Raw genomic sequence first — 17,529 nt, 5'->3', positions numbered from 1 at the left:
GCACGTGCACGTGGCGTGGCGTGTTACCAGTTCCCATATTAGGACTGCACCACTGGTTGAAGGTGATGGATGAGGAGGTGCAGTTGCCTGCTCTCACCACCTGGGGTCTGCCCATCAGGAAGTCCAAGACCCACTGGCAGAGGTCATAGTTCAAGCTCAGGTCCCTGAGCTTGGCTATGAGTTTGGAGGGGACTATGGTATTGAATGCCGAGCTGTAGTTGATGAATAGCATTCTCACATAGTTCCCCTTCCTCTTGTCCAGGTGTGATGCTGCTGTGTGCAGCACATGGGCTATGGCGTCCTCCGTGGACCTGTTGGGGCGATATGCAAATTGCAGGGGGTCCATGTTGATGGGGAGGGAGGAGCAGATGTAGCCCTTTACTAGCTTCTCAAAGCACTTCATGGCTATGGAGGTGAGAGCTACAGGGCGGTAGTCGTTGAGGCAAGCAGGCTTGGCTTTTTTGGGTACAGGGATAATAGTGGACTTCTTCAGGCAGGTGGGGATGACAGCCTGTTCTAAGGACAGGTTAAATATGTCAGTGAATACCGGGGCCAGTTGGTCGGCCAATACCGGCCGTAAAACATGCTCGACAAACACGATCGCAGTTTCTAGTTAAAACGACCCCCCCCCCACTTGACGATTTTGTGAAGACACATTATGTACATGGTATATAGTTTGATTTGGAAGTATTTGGGGTTTCAGGTGATCAACCAGAACGATTTGGGCATAGGCCTATTGCATATAACGTGTCATCTCGCAATCTATGAAAAAAGACTGGATTATTTTGGAAAGGGGCAATGTTTAGCGTGTAATAGCGCACAAACTACAGTAGGTAGAAATTAACTGATTAGTCAGTGATGGACTATGAACAATGCCTGTCAAATGAGCCATACTATTGTCTCCATAGCTATAATACAGAAAACATGATGGGTCTGCAAACATCGTTAAAATGGTCAATAACGCTGGCGCCATTGAGTACAGATGGGGAAAGGAGGGTGGCGCCCAATGAGTTAAGACCGGAGCAACATTTAAAAAATTTCAAAATAAAATAATATGTGATCGAAAATCATCAAAACACACTGTGGCTTTAATAACGTGCCCTGTCCGTCAAGCCACACAGGCCAGTTACTTTTCACAGCAACAGGGCCACTAAGACCGCTCTTTCGAAAAAGCTAATTCCAAAGCAACATAATATATATATATATTTACGTTTGTGACGTAATAATTTCACTGGCATGTTAATTACAAGGCATGGCACGGCCCACATTGATTACACAACTCAGACCAGCCCCCACCCCTCCAAAAAAGAAAAGGTTGCACCGCCATCACCACAAGTAGTTAATGTGTCATGGAAAAATAGACCCTGTGAGTCGTCAGCAGCGGTGTAGAGCGAGGGTGTGTGTGTGGGCACAGATGGCAATTAACCCTTAAACAGACCTTTCCCTTTGATGTGACCTTTAAGCCTGCGAGAGTCAGGGGGAGCCTCAGCTACGACCACACTGTCATGTCGGTGCGGCCGTTCCAGCTGTTTTTTTGGGGTTCCCTCCCTTTACGTGGCCCCGCAGAGCTGGAAACTGTGGCTCCTCGCGCACGTCTTTTTAACGCTGTGGCCCGCGTTCCATGTGCGAGGAGGCCTCTCTATGTCATTTCCTAACCACGCGTGATTAAGTCATGCATACGCGGAGGACCGATATAACCGTCGTATATACACACACCGGTCACCTCCTCCACGGGGGGGAGGAGGGGGGGGGGGGGGGGGGGTGTCGGTGCTGTGGCTCGTTGCATTGTGTTTGAAGTTTGAATGGGGAGGCTTAATAATACGGGGAATTATGGGTTTTTTAAAGCGTACGCAAGGAAGGGGATTATGCCCTCTAAATGGCAATCAGCCTGTGTGTAATAATACCGTGGCGAAAATGACTAACTTGCCAGTGCAGAGCCTCGACTATGAACTTCTCTATACAAAAATAAAAGAAGCTTATAACTGTTTGTGTTAAGTGAATGCATTTGGTTCCCCGACAGAGTATATCTGTAAAGAAAATAGCTGTTGGGAGAACAACTGTATCCACCTTGTATTCCCCACCCACCCCTTACAAAATAAATGACCTTGGTAGTTTGACAGTTATTTCAGTTTCACCATGGTGTTGTATACATAATTTGCATGGCACTGCCATGGTAGAAGTCAAGTATTGCCATAGCACCACTTTTGTACTTAAAAATAAACCTATGGGATAATCCAATTTAAACCATGATACCAATGATAATTCATCAAGTCACGGACAGAATCTGCGAGCTGGTGGCGTCTCCTTGTTGCCTAGAGAGACATATGGCGAAACCTGACACGCAGTGTTGGGGGAAGCTACTCCGAAAGCAAAGCTACCGATTACTTCACACAAGCTACCCTCGGGAGAAAATCTAGTTTTGTTATGTTAACTAAAGTTACTTACAAAAAGTAGTTTGAACTACTTTTAAACATGTATATGCAAAGCAATGCAGAATTATTACCAAATATATCATACAAAAGGAAGTTACATGACTGCATAATATACCACTCAATTGAGTTTATTGCTAAATCTATATAGTGCACACTTGTAAAAAGGTGGCAGCCAACACTGTAAACCAACACTAAATAACCCTATATATCTCATTTGGATTATTCAAAGAGGCATGTGCAAGGAGTGTTCGTTTTTGCTGTATGTGCCTTGCATAATCATAACCATTAAGACAATCAACACAAATTGCATTATGACCCTGTTTATTTTTAACCTTAACCTTTTTTCCCCTTCTTTAAAAGAAAATATATTTATAACTTGATCAGAACAACGGTCTAAAGAATGGTCTTGTCAGCTTGGTTGTCAGAGCAGAACCTCTTATAACACATGAGCTGTCTCCCAAAGCTATTGTAGTTAACTACACCTCAAAATGGAAAAAGTCATCAACAACTAACAATAACAATTGCAAATTTTAAATGATTTGAACTACCAGAAAATTATGATTCAAATTATTTCTAAACCCCACTCGATTGTCTATCTTATCACTTGACTGAAGTACAGACTGCACAATTTATATAACATCATTGACCAAACGTTTTACATTTTACATTGACCTTACTGCTAGAGCAGTTTTTAGTATTTCCTCCAAAAGGAAAAAAAATAAGATAAACAAATTATGAGTACTCGTGTTTCATTTATGTGTAATTGCATGTAAAAGAAAAAGCATTATCATGAAACTGAAAACTTGAGTCAAGCTTGTCATCCTGACTATTTTGGAGGGATACTTCAACCTGACATAGCTTTGTAAGAACCAGACTACTTCATCTTTCCCAGCTCCATCAAAATGCATGGAATGAATTGTTACACTTGACTTGATTCAACTGAAGTATTTTAATATCTGACTAGTTTGACAGCTTAGTTTGTTACTAACTGCACGGGAGGTCCACATACTGACCCTCTAAAACTTAGTTTTAAAAACAGCCTTTCAAATCCAATCACAGAACAGACACCCAAATCAAACCAAAGAGAACAAGCGACAAACTCAAACAGCACCTCTGAGGATTCTCGTCTCAAGAAGACCTCAGTGAAACGTCCGCCTTGCAAAGCGCCAAAGATGCCAGCAGTAAAAGTGATGCGTGAAAATCTGTGATTCTCTTAATTAATATTTCAACTTGTCACTTAACGCTCTCTCTCTATATATATATATATATATATAAAAAATCCTTCTATGAAAACTTCAAAAAGGTTTCAAGCAGCGTACCTGTGCCAGATGTCGTCCCAGCCTGTACTGCCATAAGCTCACTTTCTGGTGTGTGTGATACGCTCAACTTTCTCTCTCTCTCTCTCTCTCTCTCTCTCTCTCTCTCTCTCTCTCTCTCTCTCTCTCTCTCTCTCTCTCTCTCTCTCTCTCTCTCTCTCTCTCTCTCTCTCTCTCTCTCTCTCTCTCTCTCTCTCTCTCTCTCTCTCTCCCTCTCTACCCCTCTCTACCCCTCTCTCTACCCCTCTCTCTCTCTCCCTCTCTCCCTCTCTCTCTGTGTGTCTAAGATGTGGACATTCCAGTAGGGAGACCTAACAATAAAAGATGTGCTCACTGCACGCTCCCTGCCTGTAGAGCATTACATCATCAGCATGCCCGTATATGGAGCCATGTGTTGCGAACGCTCGCGGAAAGGGGGTGTGTGCCGCTGCTGTGGATGTGCTCCCCTGACTCTGTCTGTGTGTGTGTGTGTGCGTGTGTGTTCAAGTTCAAGTTTTGTTTTATTTGTCACATATAGCCTAGAGTGTATATTGCAGTGAAAAGCTTGGTTCTGTAATATGAACCCCCTGAGAATGAGCTTCATACAGTAAAAAAGTAAAAAGAATAAAGTCCAAACACTATAAAAAATATACAATATACAAACTAAAGTGCAACCCAAAGTACAAAATGCAAACAATGTAGTACAAAATGCAAACTTTTTAAAATGCAAAAATGAGGTAGGGATGTAGTGGAAATATTTTTGTAATAGATGGATACAAATAAATATGGTGTAGTCGTGTAAAAAGGGTTTAAAGTTTCTAAAGTGAATGTAAAAGGTAAGTGTTTAAAGTGAGTCTGCGCATGTGAAAATGTGTGCGTGTGCGTGCGTGTGTGCGTGTGTGTGTGTGTGTGTGTGTGTGTGTGTGTGTGTGTGTGTGTGTGTGTGTGTGTGTGTGTGTGTGTGTGTGTGTGTGTGTGTGTGTGTGTGTGTGTGTCTGTGTCCTGAAGTAGAGGCTGTTTTACCACAAGATGTGGCAGAGGGGAGAAAAAAAGAAGGTGTTTCTTGATGTATGTAACATGTGAAATATCGGCTCTCTCTGTCAGTGCCCGAGAGGCCGGCCGCTGGGTGAGGACAGACGAGCGCTTCGAGTTACGCCACTTCCTCCCTGCTCTCCACGGCGTAAGTCATTAATTGTGTCGGGAGGAAAGGAGGGAGGGAGGAAGGGAGGGGGCTAACCTGTCCATACTAGTGCAATGTGAAATCTGATGTCAAACGTACCGTAAACTGAATTTAAAACCACAATGTAAGATTCCCCCCCCCCCCCCGCCTTTAAAATGCAAAAGAATTATGATTAGATTAGATTCAAATGTATTGTCATCAGAGAATACAACAAAAATAAGTTTGGAATCCAACCGGAGTGTAAGTGTAACAGTACAATATACAATGCGCAGGTGATTAAACTGGATATAAAATATATCGATTCTATATAAATATCGAATATGACACAGCGGCAAGCGGCATCTCACTGCAAAACAGCTCCATTTTAGTCTAGTAGTGTTTACAAATATTACAGACACAGAAGTCACGGGAAACTGCATCAAAAGGGTCAGACAACAATAGCAAACTAAAGAGAGTTTCTTTCCCCCCCCGGTATTTCCGGTATTTACTACACTATGTAAACAAAGTCAGTAGGTTGGGGCGACTGCATTTCAACAGAGGGCGCTGTACTGAAAATCCCAGATTGTCCCTTTAAATAAAAAATTTGTATACGTTGAAATCCTCCCCTGAACAAAACTGAATTCCCACGTGTTATTCTCGTGATAAGTTGGCAGTTGGGTCAGTTGGCAGGTCAGTCAAGCAGGGTTTGGTTCCACGCATCTCTCCTAAAGCTTGTTGAATGTATAGACATTCTAAAAGGGCCCACATTTATTTCCTGTTGCGATGTTTAACGCCACACTCCTACGTGGACGTCGTTCTGCTGTCAAACATCTCTGCCCAAAGAGGAAGTACATTAACCGGCGCTGCCTTTACTCGTATTATTTTGCCTTACATATTGAATAAATAATATTATATTATCGTCCCCCCCCCCTCCCCATATACTCTTATACTCTTTTAGTGCCTTTTATAAATTAGAACCGAAAATGAGTTGAAAAAAGTGAAATAATAACATTTGACGGCGTCTGTGCGGCCATGTTTATTTAAACTATGATAAATGCAGCCGATATGGTTTCCTTATGCAGAAAATATAGTCTGTTTACTTTTCTCATGCTGAAACTACATCACTGCATAACTCATACATAGGCCTACATGTTCAGACAAGCTGGTTATTTGTGATACTCTATACACCCAATTCAAAGTTTTAGCCACAATTTCTAATTTGGTCCGGATTTGGTCCAGCTATAAGGTACGTGGGCCGGGCTGTGATGGACATGCGTAGAGGCAGCTCTACTTAGGAGTGAGTTCTAATGGTTTCCTAGTGGTTGACAGGAAATACACTTGGGTCCAAACTGTTCCTTAGCAACAGAATTCCTGTGAAACCGTCAGGACAGCAACACCCTAGCTTGTGATGTCATCAAACAACAACTCCTGGAGCCACTCTGTGGACACTCTAGCAGTACCATAGGGTGATGTTCTAGTGGACACTAGCACCTAGGGTGATTTTCTAGTGGACACTAGCACCTAGGGTGATTTTCTAGTGGACACTAGTACCTAGGGTGATTTTCTAGTGGGCACTAGCACCTAGGGTGATTTTCTAGTGGACACTAGTACCTAGGGTGATTTTCTAGTGGGCACTAGCAGTACCTAGGGTGATTTTCTAGTGGGCACTAGTACCTAGGGTTTAGTTTAGTTTAGTTTATTCGGATCCCCATTAGCCATTGCCACAGGCATAGACTACTATTACTGGGGTCCACACAAATACAATACAATAAAATAAATACAATACAATCAATACAATACAATAAAACAATACAATACACCTCAATAACACATACAAATATTATATAATAAAATATCTAAGTTCACCAATCACCATCTACGCAATCATGTTTCAAGGCATATATGTTCACTTAAAGTACAACAATACATCTCAATACAACATACAAATATATAAAAAATCTAAGTATATTAAAAATCTAAGTTCACCTATCACACATACCCATCTTCTCAATCACCCACTATGTTTTTTATGTGATTTTCTAGTGGACACTGGTACCTAGGGTGATTTTCTAGTGGACACTAGCAGTACCTAGGGTGATTTTCTAGTGGACACCGCTACTTTTATTAATTTATGCAAATGACATGTTGTCAGCTTGTGACTGCAACTTGTTCTTGTTCGCGGACGACTCAGCCCTGCTGGTCTCTGACAAGAACAAGTTACAGGTTGAAAAAACCCTCAGCTCAGAACTCGGCAGAATCTGCACCTGGCTCGGTGATAACAAACTATCATTACACCTGGGTAAAACAGAGTCCATTCCAACCCAGATTCGGCTCAAACAAGGGACTAAACACGTTTCGCAATTTATGCCACATCAATGTGGAACGCCCTACCCAAAGCTGTAAAGGAATGTGAATCACTACCCACTTTCAAAACCACTCTCAAAGAGCACCTACGGGAGACTGCAATTCGAAACTGGCCCTTGTAAATGTCCTAACCCAACCCCCTCCAATGTACAGTAAATGTCCTAACCCAATAATACATGAGACCCACTTCTTGGGACCAAGTAAGGTTTTGTCGATATTCCAATTTACAGTTTCCCCCACCCCACCCCGCCTACCCAAGCCCCCCCCCCACCCCACCCACCCAACCACCTCCAATGTACAGTTTCCCCCCCCACCCCACCTACCCAACCTCCTCCAATGTACAGTTTCTACGTCAAATGAATATACTCTCTTTTTTAGACGCTTTTTGTATCACAAACAGTACTGTATTTGTAAATCTGGTATGTCATAAATGTATAGATGTAGCAGTACTGTCTATCTGTATGTCATGTATGTCATATATGTTATGATGAATTGAAAATGGGGGACCCTGATGTAAAGAAGACGAAAGTCTTTCTCTAGTCTGCATCCCCTTAACAATTGTGTGTATTGAGCTGTACTGTATTGTACCCATTCTGCAATCTGTGAATAAAATGTTCAATCAATCAATCAACAGACACTAGCAGTACCTCGGGTGATTTTCTAGTGGACACTAGCAGTACCTCGGGTGATTTTCTAGTGGGCCTTGTGGCGCAGAACAAATAACCAATCAGTCCACGATATGAGCTTCCCATTCATCCTCAATGAATGAATTAGAAAGTGTTTCTTGACATTAAAGACATATAACACTTGACATACATACATACATACATACATACATACATACATACATACATACATACATACATACATACATACATACATACATACATACATACATACATACATACATACATACATACATACATACATACATACATACATACATACATACATACATACATACATACATACATACATACATACATACATACATACATACATACATACATACATACATACATACATACATACATACATACATACATACATACATACATAACACTAATCCACTAATAGTCAAAATAGTCAATTGTTGCCTAATTGATCAGTTGTTTTAAATAGACACATCTGTAAAATTTGAGTTTCCCAGTACCTGCCATAATGCAAAAGCACCTCTTTAAATCTTGCACACCAGAAAGAACACATTAAGCATATGGGGTAAAACAACATAAAAACGTACTAATTGTATTGGTCGACTAAGACCAAACCGGTCCATTAATTGATGAATCCACTATGAGTGAGCGGCCCTACCCTTTTCCCAAAGCTAGAAGCACAAAAACAGGATTCTATCAGGGAGATGGTTCATCAAGACACACATATATAATCAAATTAGTTTCCCTCATCAGCATATTGACATCAGCATACTCTAATTACATCAGTGTAGTGTAATGACATCAGCATACTCTAATGACATCAGTGTACTCTAATGACATCAGCATACTCTAATGACATCAGTGTAGTGTAATGACATCAGCATACTCTAATGACATCAGTGTAGTGTAATGACATCAGTGTAGTGTAATGACATCAATGTACTCTAATGACATCAGTGTAGTATAATGACATCAGTGTAGTGTAATGACATCAATGTACTCTAATGACATCAGTGTAGTGTAATGACATCAACATACTCTGATGACATCAGTGTAGTGTAATGACATCAACATACTCTGATGACATCAGTGTAGTGGAATGACATCAACATACTCTAATGACATCAGTGTAGTGGAATGACATCAACATACTCAAATGACATCAGTGTACACTCTAATGACATCAACGTACTCTAATGACATAACGTTAAGTGTATACTCTAATGACATCAACATACTCTAATGACATCAGCGTACTCTAATGATATCAGTGTACTCTAATGACATCAGCATATTCTAAATGTTAAGCCATTGTGTAGTGTGATGTGTGCCTGGTGCCCGTGTATGGTAGCCATTGAGCCTGCATAGCCCAAGGTTGGGTGCTACCAGTGGTGGTGAAGGAGGCAATTTCCACCCTACATTGTAAAGCACTTGGCTAGATCCACAAAGAATGGATTGCACGGAGCAAGTTGCACCCTTACTTACAATTCATTATGAATTGAAAATGGGGGACCCCGATGTAAACAAGACGAAAGTCTTTCTCTGGGCCCTATTCCCCGTACCTGGTTCAACTAAGTCGATCAAAAGTCCCATTATCCAGATTCAATTAACCCGATGTTTGAATCCGGGATGTTCCTGTTCCTCGAAGGTGGATTCAGTCTCGTTCATTTTAACCAGACTTGAGACTCAGGATAATTGCGCGCGGCCGCCTCAGCTGAAAAGACAGCAGGTGTCGATCGCAGAAATCCTGATCTTCTAACGGCATTGATTGATTGATTGATTTAAAACTTTATTAACAGATTGCAGAATGGGTACAATGCAGTACGGCTCAATAGCCTCGCCGACAAGTTAAATGCATAATCTATAGGCTAATTTGAAATCCCTCATTACCCCAATAAATCAGATTATATTTCTTTAAACGTGCCTGCTGGCAGTAGGCTTATGGAATGAATAATCAAATGAGATCTTGCTAGCGAAAATAATTAGTTCAACTCTTTCAGAATAAGGATAAAAACAATCCCAAATAGTATATCTAATTGATACAAATTATATTATGAGGATATCTGTACTGTATGTGCTTAGGTATTTTGTACTATATAAATACATGGTTTCCAAAGAGAGGCTTGGAGGGAGGCTTGCAGTTACACTATTAATCAGGTTTTAATCTGTTTCGGACCTATACCATACATGCATTGAATTGATTACCCTTTGGTTTATACCAGTGACACCTCATGTTCATCATCAGATAACAGTGCTTGAAAAGATAAATGCATTTTCTCAAATTCATTCATCAAAAACGTCAAAGGCTCATTCAATTTATCAAGTCACGTCACGTCATCAAATCCATCAAACAGCGCATCTCCTCATATATTTTAATCCCAGTTACAATATCACAATAACGTGTGACACTGTCACAGTGACAGTGATACAATTAAATACTCCACAGATTCAGATTCCTCATAATTCATATCCACAATCCGCGCATAGACGCTTCAGCTTGAATGAAACGCATCCGGGTGCTCCGTTAAGCAAATACACAGCGAAGAATATTAAACTAATCAGAGCCAAACACCCGATAGGTTTCATTCATTAAAATATCCCTGCGGGATTCACATTTGCAATGATCCGTTTAGTCCGTTATTAAAATAACTGTGTGTGTCGCGAGCGCCGTATCCGTATAAATATGACGTGCATTATATAGGACAAAGTAAATTCATAGGCTGAATATGATTTATTATCAGCATTTTAGGTAGACCTATTATTTTACATTTCAAACGAAGCACAAAAACATAATTCAGAATGGCATAATGGGATCTAGACTGTGAGAAATATTTCAGGAAGCGAGCTGGCATTTCTTTGCAGGGGCGTGGCCATGGTTCATCCAGCTAACTGAACTAAACCTGCCCTCGACCAGGTTAAAACTTTCTGATCTGTTACCATGGCGATTTAGAAAATCCGACGTCGGGGAATGGAAATGTCTGGCTTAAGTCAAACTATGCTGAAAATTATCCGGCTAACTCAGTTAGCCAGGTACGGGGAACGGGGCCCAGGTGGTCTGACTCTGCATCCCCTTAACAATTGTGTGTATTGAGCCGTACTGTTCTGAAGGATCAGATTAAACCGAATATATATATTTATTTATATATATATATTTAATTGTATTTGTATATCCCTTGATATCCCTTGTATATTCCTTGTACAATATGCATTGAATATCCCTTCTAGTCTACTGAACATCCCATAATAGTCTCCATTCTACCATTGGACGAGACCTTGGTGCCAGGTCGCCATACCCCTCAGACCAGGTTCAATCGTACCGCTCAACATGTATGGACAAGTCCTAGTTCCGCGTAGGAATATGTCTACCGCACCACTAATGGTACTATTTGTTCATAGTGCGTATATATACTGCGCTATTAAAGTAGAGCTTTCTTTTAGTCCAGTTCCTTACCCTCCAACAGAGTGACAGACGCAAAAGCCTCCCCGCGAACCACGTGTGGGCAGTAAGGCCAATTCGGCCCAGTATCGGCATTGAGACATCGTGTATATTAATATTTGAATAGTCATATTTGGCACTATATCGTCGAGTTGGACGTATTCTATTAAGCTAATAATAGTCTATTCATATGTAGTGCCTCGTGCGGTAAGAGTTCTATAGTAATCAGCACCCCCATCGTTTCGGGCATCAGCTGGACGCTTATCCAGGGTGGTTGACCCCACGTGAAGCTGCACCCGAGGAGCTCCAGGCCAAAGAGCGAGTGGACCTGTATATTGGATTATTCTACCGACGACGGCTAGCCTTCCCCGGCTTGGATTATGCTTTGAGTACTTTGATTATTCTATGGATAAAGGCCAACACTGCGGTGTGTTGGAAATACCCCCCCCCGGAGAGGACGACAGGTGAGAAGACGCTCTACACGACGAGGTCGCCTCACGTCTCTCCATCGTGGACCGGAGGACGCCGGCCACAGAGAGTCCAACTGCTTTCATCTGTGGATCGAGGATCGCTGGGCACCGGGTCGCACGACTGTGGGCTCTCCCAGGATACCCTCGGCCAGACAGGATACAGCCAGACTCTACCCCCCCCCCTCCAGCTGTCCTACAAGCAGTCGGAACCTTCCCCTAGTGTATCCAGCTATATAATCATTCAAGTATCATTGCTATTGTTCCCTAAATATTCCAGGTTGTATATTTGCTTCCTGCGCAATCAGAGATTGGACATTCGATATTGATCTACCTACGAATACTCATTTGCCATAAAAGTGCATACTATCTCAAATCATAAATGTAATTAAGTGATCGTTGTACATACCTTTTGCTATGTATTATTAATAAACGCAGACTTTCGACTTGGTACATTTGTGTTGGATCCGTTTCATCAGGTGGGAGTGTTTATCATAATTATTCATACCTAGTACTGGGTGGCCAGAGTCTAAAGTACAAGAGGTAGTGGTAGTAAGTATCATATCTAACCATACAGTCAGGGAATTGTACCCCTCAGTTACAATTGGTCCTTCGAGCCGGAGGGTAATCAGTGTAATATTAATATAGTGTTATTAATATTAAAATGGCCTATGATGAACACTCCACGAAACGATCCTCCTAACCAACAACGCCCGCGGCGCAAACGACAGCTCCCTCAGTACCTAGAGGCTTACGCTGTCAGTCAACAACCTAGTCTTCTACCAACAGTAAACGCGGTAAAACTAGAAAGTAAAATTATGTCTAACCCTAACGACCAGGCTACCCCGACCATAGAGGCCCCTATGGGTTCTAACGTAACTGACCCAGCTCACGGTGGGGACCAGGGGGAACCAGACATGACTTTACACCCCGCCAATACCGAAGAAGTAGTCCCCGACGAGTCCCGGGAGGAAGACAACACTACCGAGAGAGAACTCGGCACGGAAGAAGATGAGGAGAGCACCGTGGAGATAGAGCTCCAAGACTCCGCACGGAGTACCCCAAGGGACGGCTCCCCTATACAACCGTCTTCTCCCAGCGAGGCAGAGAGGACACTACAGCAGGCATTCCTCGTCAGCCTGAAAGCCTCTACTGAACGCGATAGACTCCAGGGTGAACGCGATCGATTGCAGATACAGCAACGGAGCGAAGAAGAGCACATACGCCTGGAAATAAGACGCATTCAGATGGAAGAGAATATGGCAAGAGACCGGGCCGACGCCCAGCGCGCCGCCACCGGTGCCCAGAGAGAATCGGATCTCACCAAGCGCGAAGCCGAGCGCGACAGAGCACAAGCGCAACTAATAGAACAGCTGATCAGAAGGACAACACCCCCTCCCTCCACCAGAGGCTCCAGGAACTCGTCTAGACATCACTCCAGGGCGGCATCCCCTAGCCGAGTAAGCGACCCTGAACTTGACCAACAGACGAGGTCTATACCCCCCGCAGACCCCCTTCCCCAACCGGTCCAAGCGAGACCCAGCCACCGGGAAGGAGCAGCATACACTGCGGAGAGGCTAAATCAGAGACTACAAGCCCTGGATGACCTAACGGAAGACGAAGAGGAAGAGGAGGAGAACCACGCCCGACGACAGCACAGTACTCTACCGGACCAGGAGGTCCAGTACAGCCCAGGCTATACCCCCGCGGAGCTGCGCTACAGACCCCCGACGCTATTCACGGGTGAGCACGACGCACGACCCGCACCGAGGAACAGCACCTGGACCAGCGGGCCATGGTACACAGCCGGTACCAGCCCACGCCAAGGAGCAGGAGGAGACTCGCCTAGGAGGCCTCTCCCCCAACGCTCGCCGATGTATCAACAATCCGCGTCATACATTGGCACACCTATGGTACCAGACTTCACCCAGGAGAACCGGGCCCAGTATACGGAGCTCCGCATGTGTCTGGAGACAATGTTGGTGGATGTCATTGATGAACGCCATAAATACGCGATACTACTGAAGCATTTAAAGGTACCCCGCGCGCACAACATAGCGCTCGCCTACGCCACTTCCACGACCCCATACACCGCAGCGCTGGTAGCGTTGGACCAGAGATATGGACGTATATGGGATTACGTGATCCAGGAGATCAGGCACATCGACCGCCTACCCCCAGCAACAGACAATCGAGCACTGGACGACCTGTCCATCAGAGTGCAGTCCCTGGTAGGGATGCTGGGAGCGCAGAGGGAAAAGGGTAGGCATGAACTATACGCCAACTCAAATGTAGAGAGGATCTTGGAGAAGCTACCGCCCGCCCGACAGGAGCGCTTTAGGCGGCAGAGAGACCACCGAGACCCTAATGGCCCCGAACCGAACCTCCTCGATCTAGCCGACTTCCTGGCGAGAGAAGTCAGCAGCTTACGGCTAGATACATTCGGACGGAGCACCCCTGGCTCAAGAGAAGGAACCAGGAGACTAAATGATGGAAGAAGATCGGTGACTGTCATGCACCAATCGGAGTCAGTGCCAAGCAGTAGGAGCCACAGTACCCCCTCAAGAAAGGAGAAGTGGAAGATAGTGTGCCCCTACTGTGAGAAAGAACACTGGCTGTCACAATGTGACTCATTCCCCAAGATGAATGCGGAGGAAGCGAGTCAATGGATAAAGTCCAACAGACGCTGTTTTCGCTGTGCGCGATCACACATGGCAGCCGAATGCCGCTTAAAGAAAAAGTGCAGTCGGTGCGATGGAGCCCATCTGGACATACTCCACGACAGTAACAGACGGCGGCCTCCACCCGCACCATCAAGCAGCAAAGCAAGCGTCATGTACATCGACCCCGCCAGCAGCAGCGGAGCCAGAGTGCTCTTAAAGGTAGTCCGTGTGACATTGAGCTACCAGAATAAAGTCATGGACACTTACGCCGTCCTTGATGACGGGTCAGAGAAGACCCTTCTGCTCGCGTCCGCTGCGGCCCAGCTAGGGCTGCGGGGGAGCGAAAACCAAATGACAATTCGGACAATAAGAAGAGATTTGAAAACGATAAAGGGCGAGAATGTCTCATTCTCTATCGCAGCAAGCGGCCAGCCCGAGCGACGGTACAGGATTACAGACGCTTTCACCAGCCAAGAAATAGGACTCTCGCGGTACACATACCCCGTAGCCAAGCTGATGGAGAAATATGTACATCTACGCAAGCTACCGATCCCACTCATAGACGGTGCTACCCGACACTGTTGATAGGCTCCGACCATGCAGACCTCATTGTCCCGATAGACCGGGTTCATACCGGACCCAGAGGCTGTCCTGCAGCAGTCGAGACCCGCCTAGGATGGACTCTCCAAGGCCCACTCGCCAAATCTCTCAACCGAACCACAGCCACTAGCTGTCTCCACTCCCGAGTCACAGAGGGAGACACCGCACTCCTGCAGCATGTAGAGAGGCTATGGACCTTAGAACAAATGCCCTTTAAGAACGAAAAGAAAGACATTCGCTCTAAAGACGACATCTACGCCATTAACCTCCTCGAGACGGGAACAAAGAGAGTCCCAGTCAGCGGCGTGTTGAGATACGCCACGCCACTCCTGCGGCGGGAAGGGATGCCTACCTTTCACGCAAAGAAAGACGCCACAGAGCGGTACCTACTAAACACAGAGCGGCGCTTAGCCAAGGACCCCGCCCAAGAAAGTGTATACCGCGCTGAGATTGAGAAGCTCATCACAGCGGGACACGTCACAAAGATTGACATTAAAGAGGCCGACCAGACGACTGAATCGTGGTACGTGCCCCACCACAAGGTTCATCACAACGGCAAAGACCGCATCGTGTTTAACTGCAGCTACCAGATCGGATCCCAAAATCTGAATAAAGAGCTATTGCCCGGTCCTACACTCGGCCCCTCCCTACTAGGCGTACTACTCCGCTTCCGCCAGGACAAGGTGGCTATCAGCGGGGATATCAAAGGGATGTTCCTGCAGGTGAGATTAGTAGAGGAGGACAAGCCCCTGTTGCGGTTCCTATGGAGAGAGAGGCCAGGAGATGAGCACCCAGCCATCTACCAATGGGAAGTCCTCCCTTTCGGAACTACATGCAGCCCATGCTGTGCTACATGTGCACTACAGAGACATGTCGCAGAGGACCCAGCAGCGGACGAAGAGGTCCGACACAGTGTGAAGAACAGCTTCTACGTAGATAACTGTCTACAAAGCGTTTCGACCCAGAAAGAAGCCGAGGCTCTCCTACTTAAACTCCGCGCCTCTCTGATCAAAGGCGGCTTTGATCTCAGGCAGTGGGCCAGCAGCGATCCGCACGTACTGCGCAGCCTCTCCTCCGAGGACAAGGCAGCGAGCAGCGAGACCTGGATGGCCACAATCCCAGGAGAAGCCCAAGAGATGACACTAGGACTAGTGTGGCGCTTCAAAACAGATTCGCTCCACTATAGACACAAACCCCTGACCACGGAGCAGGGAAGGTCGACGGCAATACCGACCACCAGACGGAGTGTGTACAGAACACTCGCCCGACAATATGACCCGTTAGGATGTATACTACCGTACACCACCAGGGCAAAGATGATTGTACGAGCATTGTGGGACAAGGACCAGGGCTGGGACGACCCCATTCCCGCACACCTTGCATCCACCTGGAGAGAGTGGGAGATGGAACTCCACTCACTCCCAGGCGTTAATATACGCCGAAGCTACTTCCCACCCACGGTGAGGCCAGAGACATGTAAAATGGATTTACACGTCTTCAGTGACGCCTCCGAGGTCGCCTACGGATCAGTAGCCTACTTGCGGGCCCAAGAAGAGGGGGGAGAGATCTACACAGCATTCATCCTCGCCCGCTCGAGAATAGCCCCACGCAAGCAACAGTCTATCCCACGTCTAGAGCTCTGCGCAGCCCTCGCAGGAGCGCATCTAGCCACGCTCATCCAACGTGAGCTCACCATTCCGGTGCATAGAACAATCCTGTGGTCAGATTCCACGACAGTACTCGCCTGGATCAAATCGGATTCATGCAAATACAAAGTCTTCGTGGGAGTCAGAGTCACTGAGATTCAAGAGTTAACCGGAGAGTTAACCGGAGAAGCAAACTGGCGCTATGTTGATACAAAACACAACCCAGCTGACGTCATCACCCGGGGAATGTCCCTAGATGACTTAACCCGTCATAACATCTACAGTGACGGACCAGCATTCCTCAAGCTCCCGGAAGGAGATTGGCCCACGCCCACCCCGAGGGAAGCAAGTGACGAGGAGGCTGAGAATAAGAAACCCATGTTCTGTGGATTGAGCACTGTTGTCTCCGCAGACCCCAACATAGACGATTGCATTACCATAGAGAGTGCGCAGCAACGGACATTCCTGCGGCACCACCCAGAGATTAAGTCCCCCGCTGATATGTCAGCAGCTGACTACGAGGAAGCAGAACTGCTTCTACTGCAACGAGCCCAGAGAGACTCGTTCCCCGATGAACTAGACTGTCTACAGGGAGGAAAGCCCGTCCCATCAGACAGCAGATTGATTCATCTGGCCCCCGAGAGTGACACACATACCCTCATCAGAGTGGGTGGTCGCCTGCGGAGAGCCCCCAATTTACCGGATGACATTAAGTACCCGATCGTATTGAACAGCCGACATAAGGTCACAGAGCTGATTATAAAGAAATACGACGAGGATGTACACCACGCAGGAGCAGAGAGAGTCTTCGCGG

General features: G+C 45.5%; 1 protein-coding gene across 1 annotated transcript in view; it reads right to left on the bottom strand.

Annotated features, from left to right (window-relative positions):
* The window catches only part of LOC311232942 (filamin A-interacting protein 1-like), a 32,979-nt gene extending 29,114 nt beyond the window's left edge, over window positions 1–3,865 (bottom strand). The window contains exon 1 of the mRNA XM_084319779.1: window positions 3,752–3,865. The gene's annotated coding sequence lies outside the window, so the exon portion shown is untranslated. The remainder of the gene's footprint in view (window positions 1–3,751) is intronic.
* Window positions 3,866–17,529: the final 13,664 nt, after the last annotated feature.

Source organism: Notolepis coatsorum, assembly GCF_963971535.1.
Source record: "Notolepis coatsorum genome assembly, chromosome: 1".
NCBI classification, from domain to species: domain Eukaryota; kingdom Metazoa; phylum Chordata; class Actinopteri; order Aulopiformes; family Paralepididae; genus Notolepis; species Notolepis coatsorum.
Note: the sequence above shows the minus strand (reverse complement) of the source record. Positions and strands in the feature narration are given on the sequence as shown.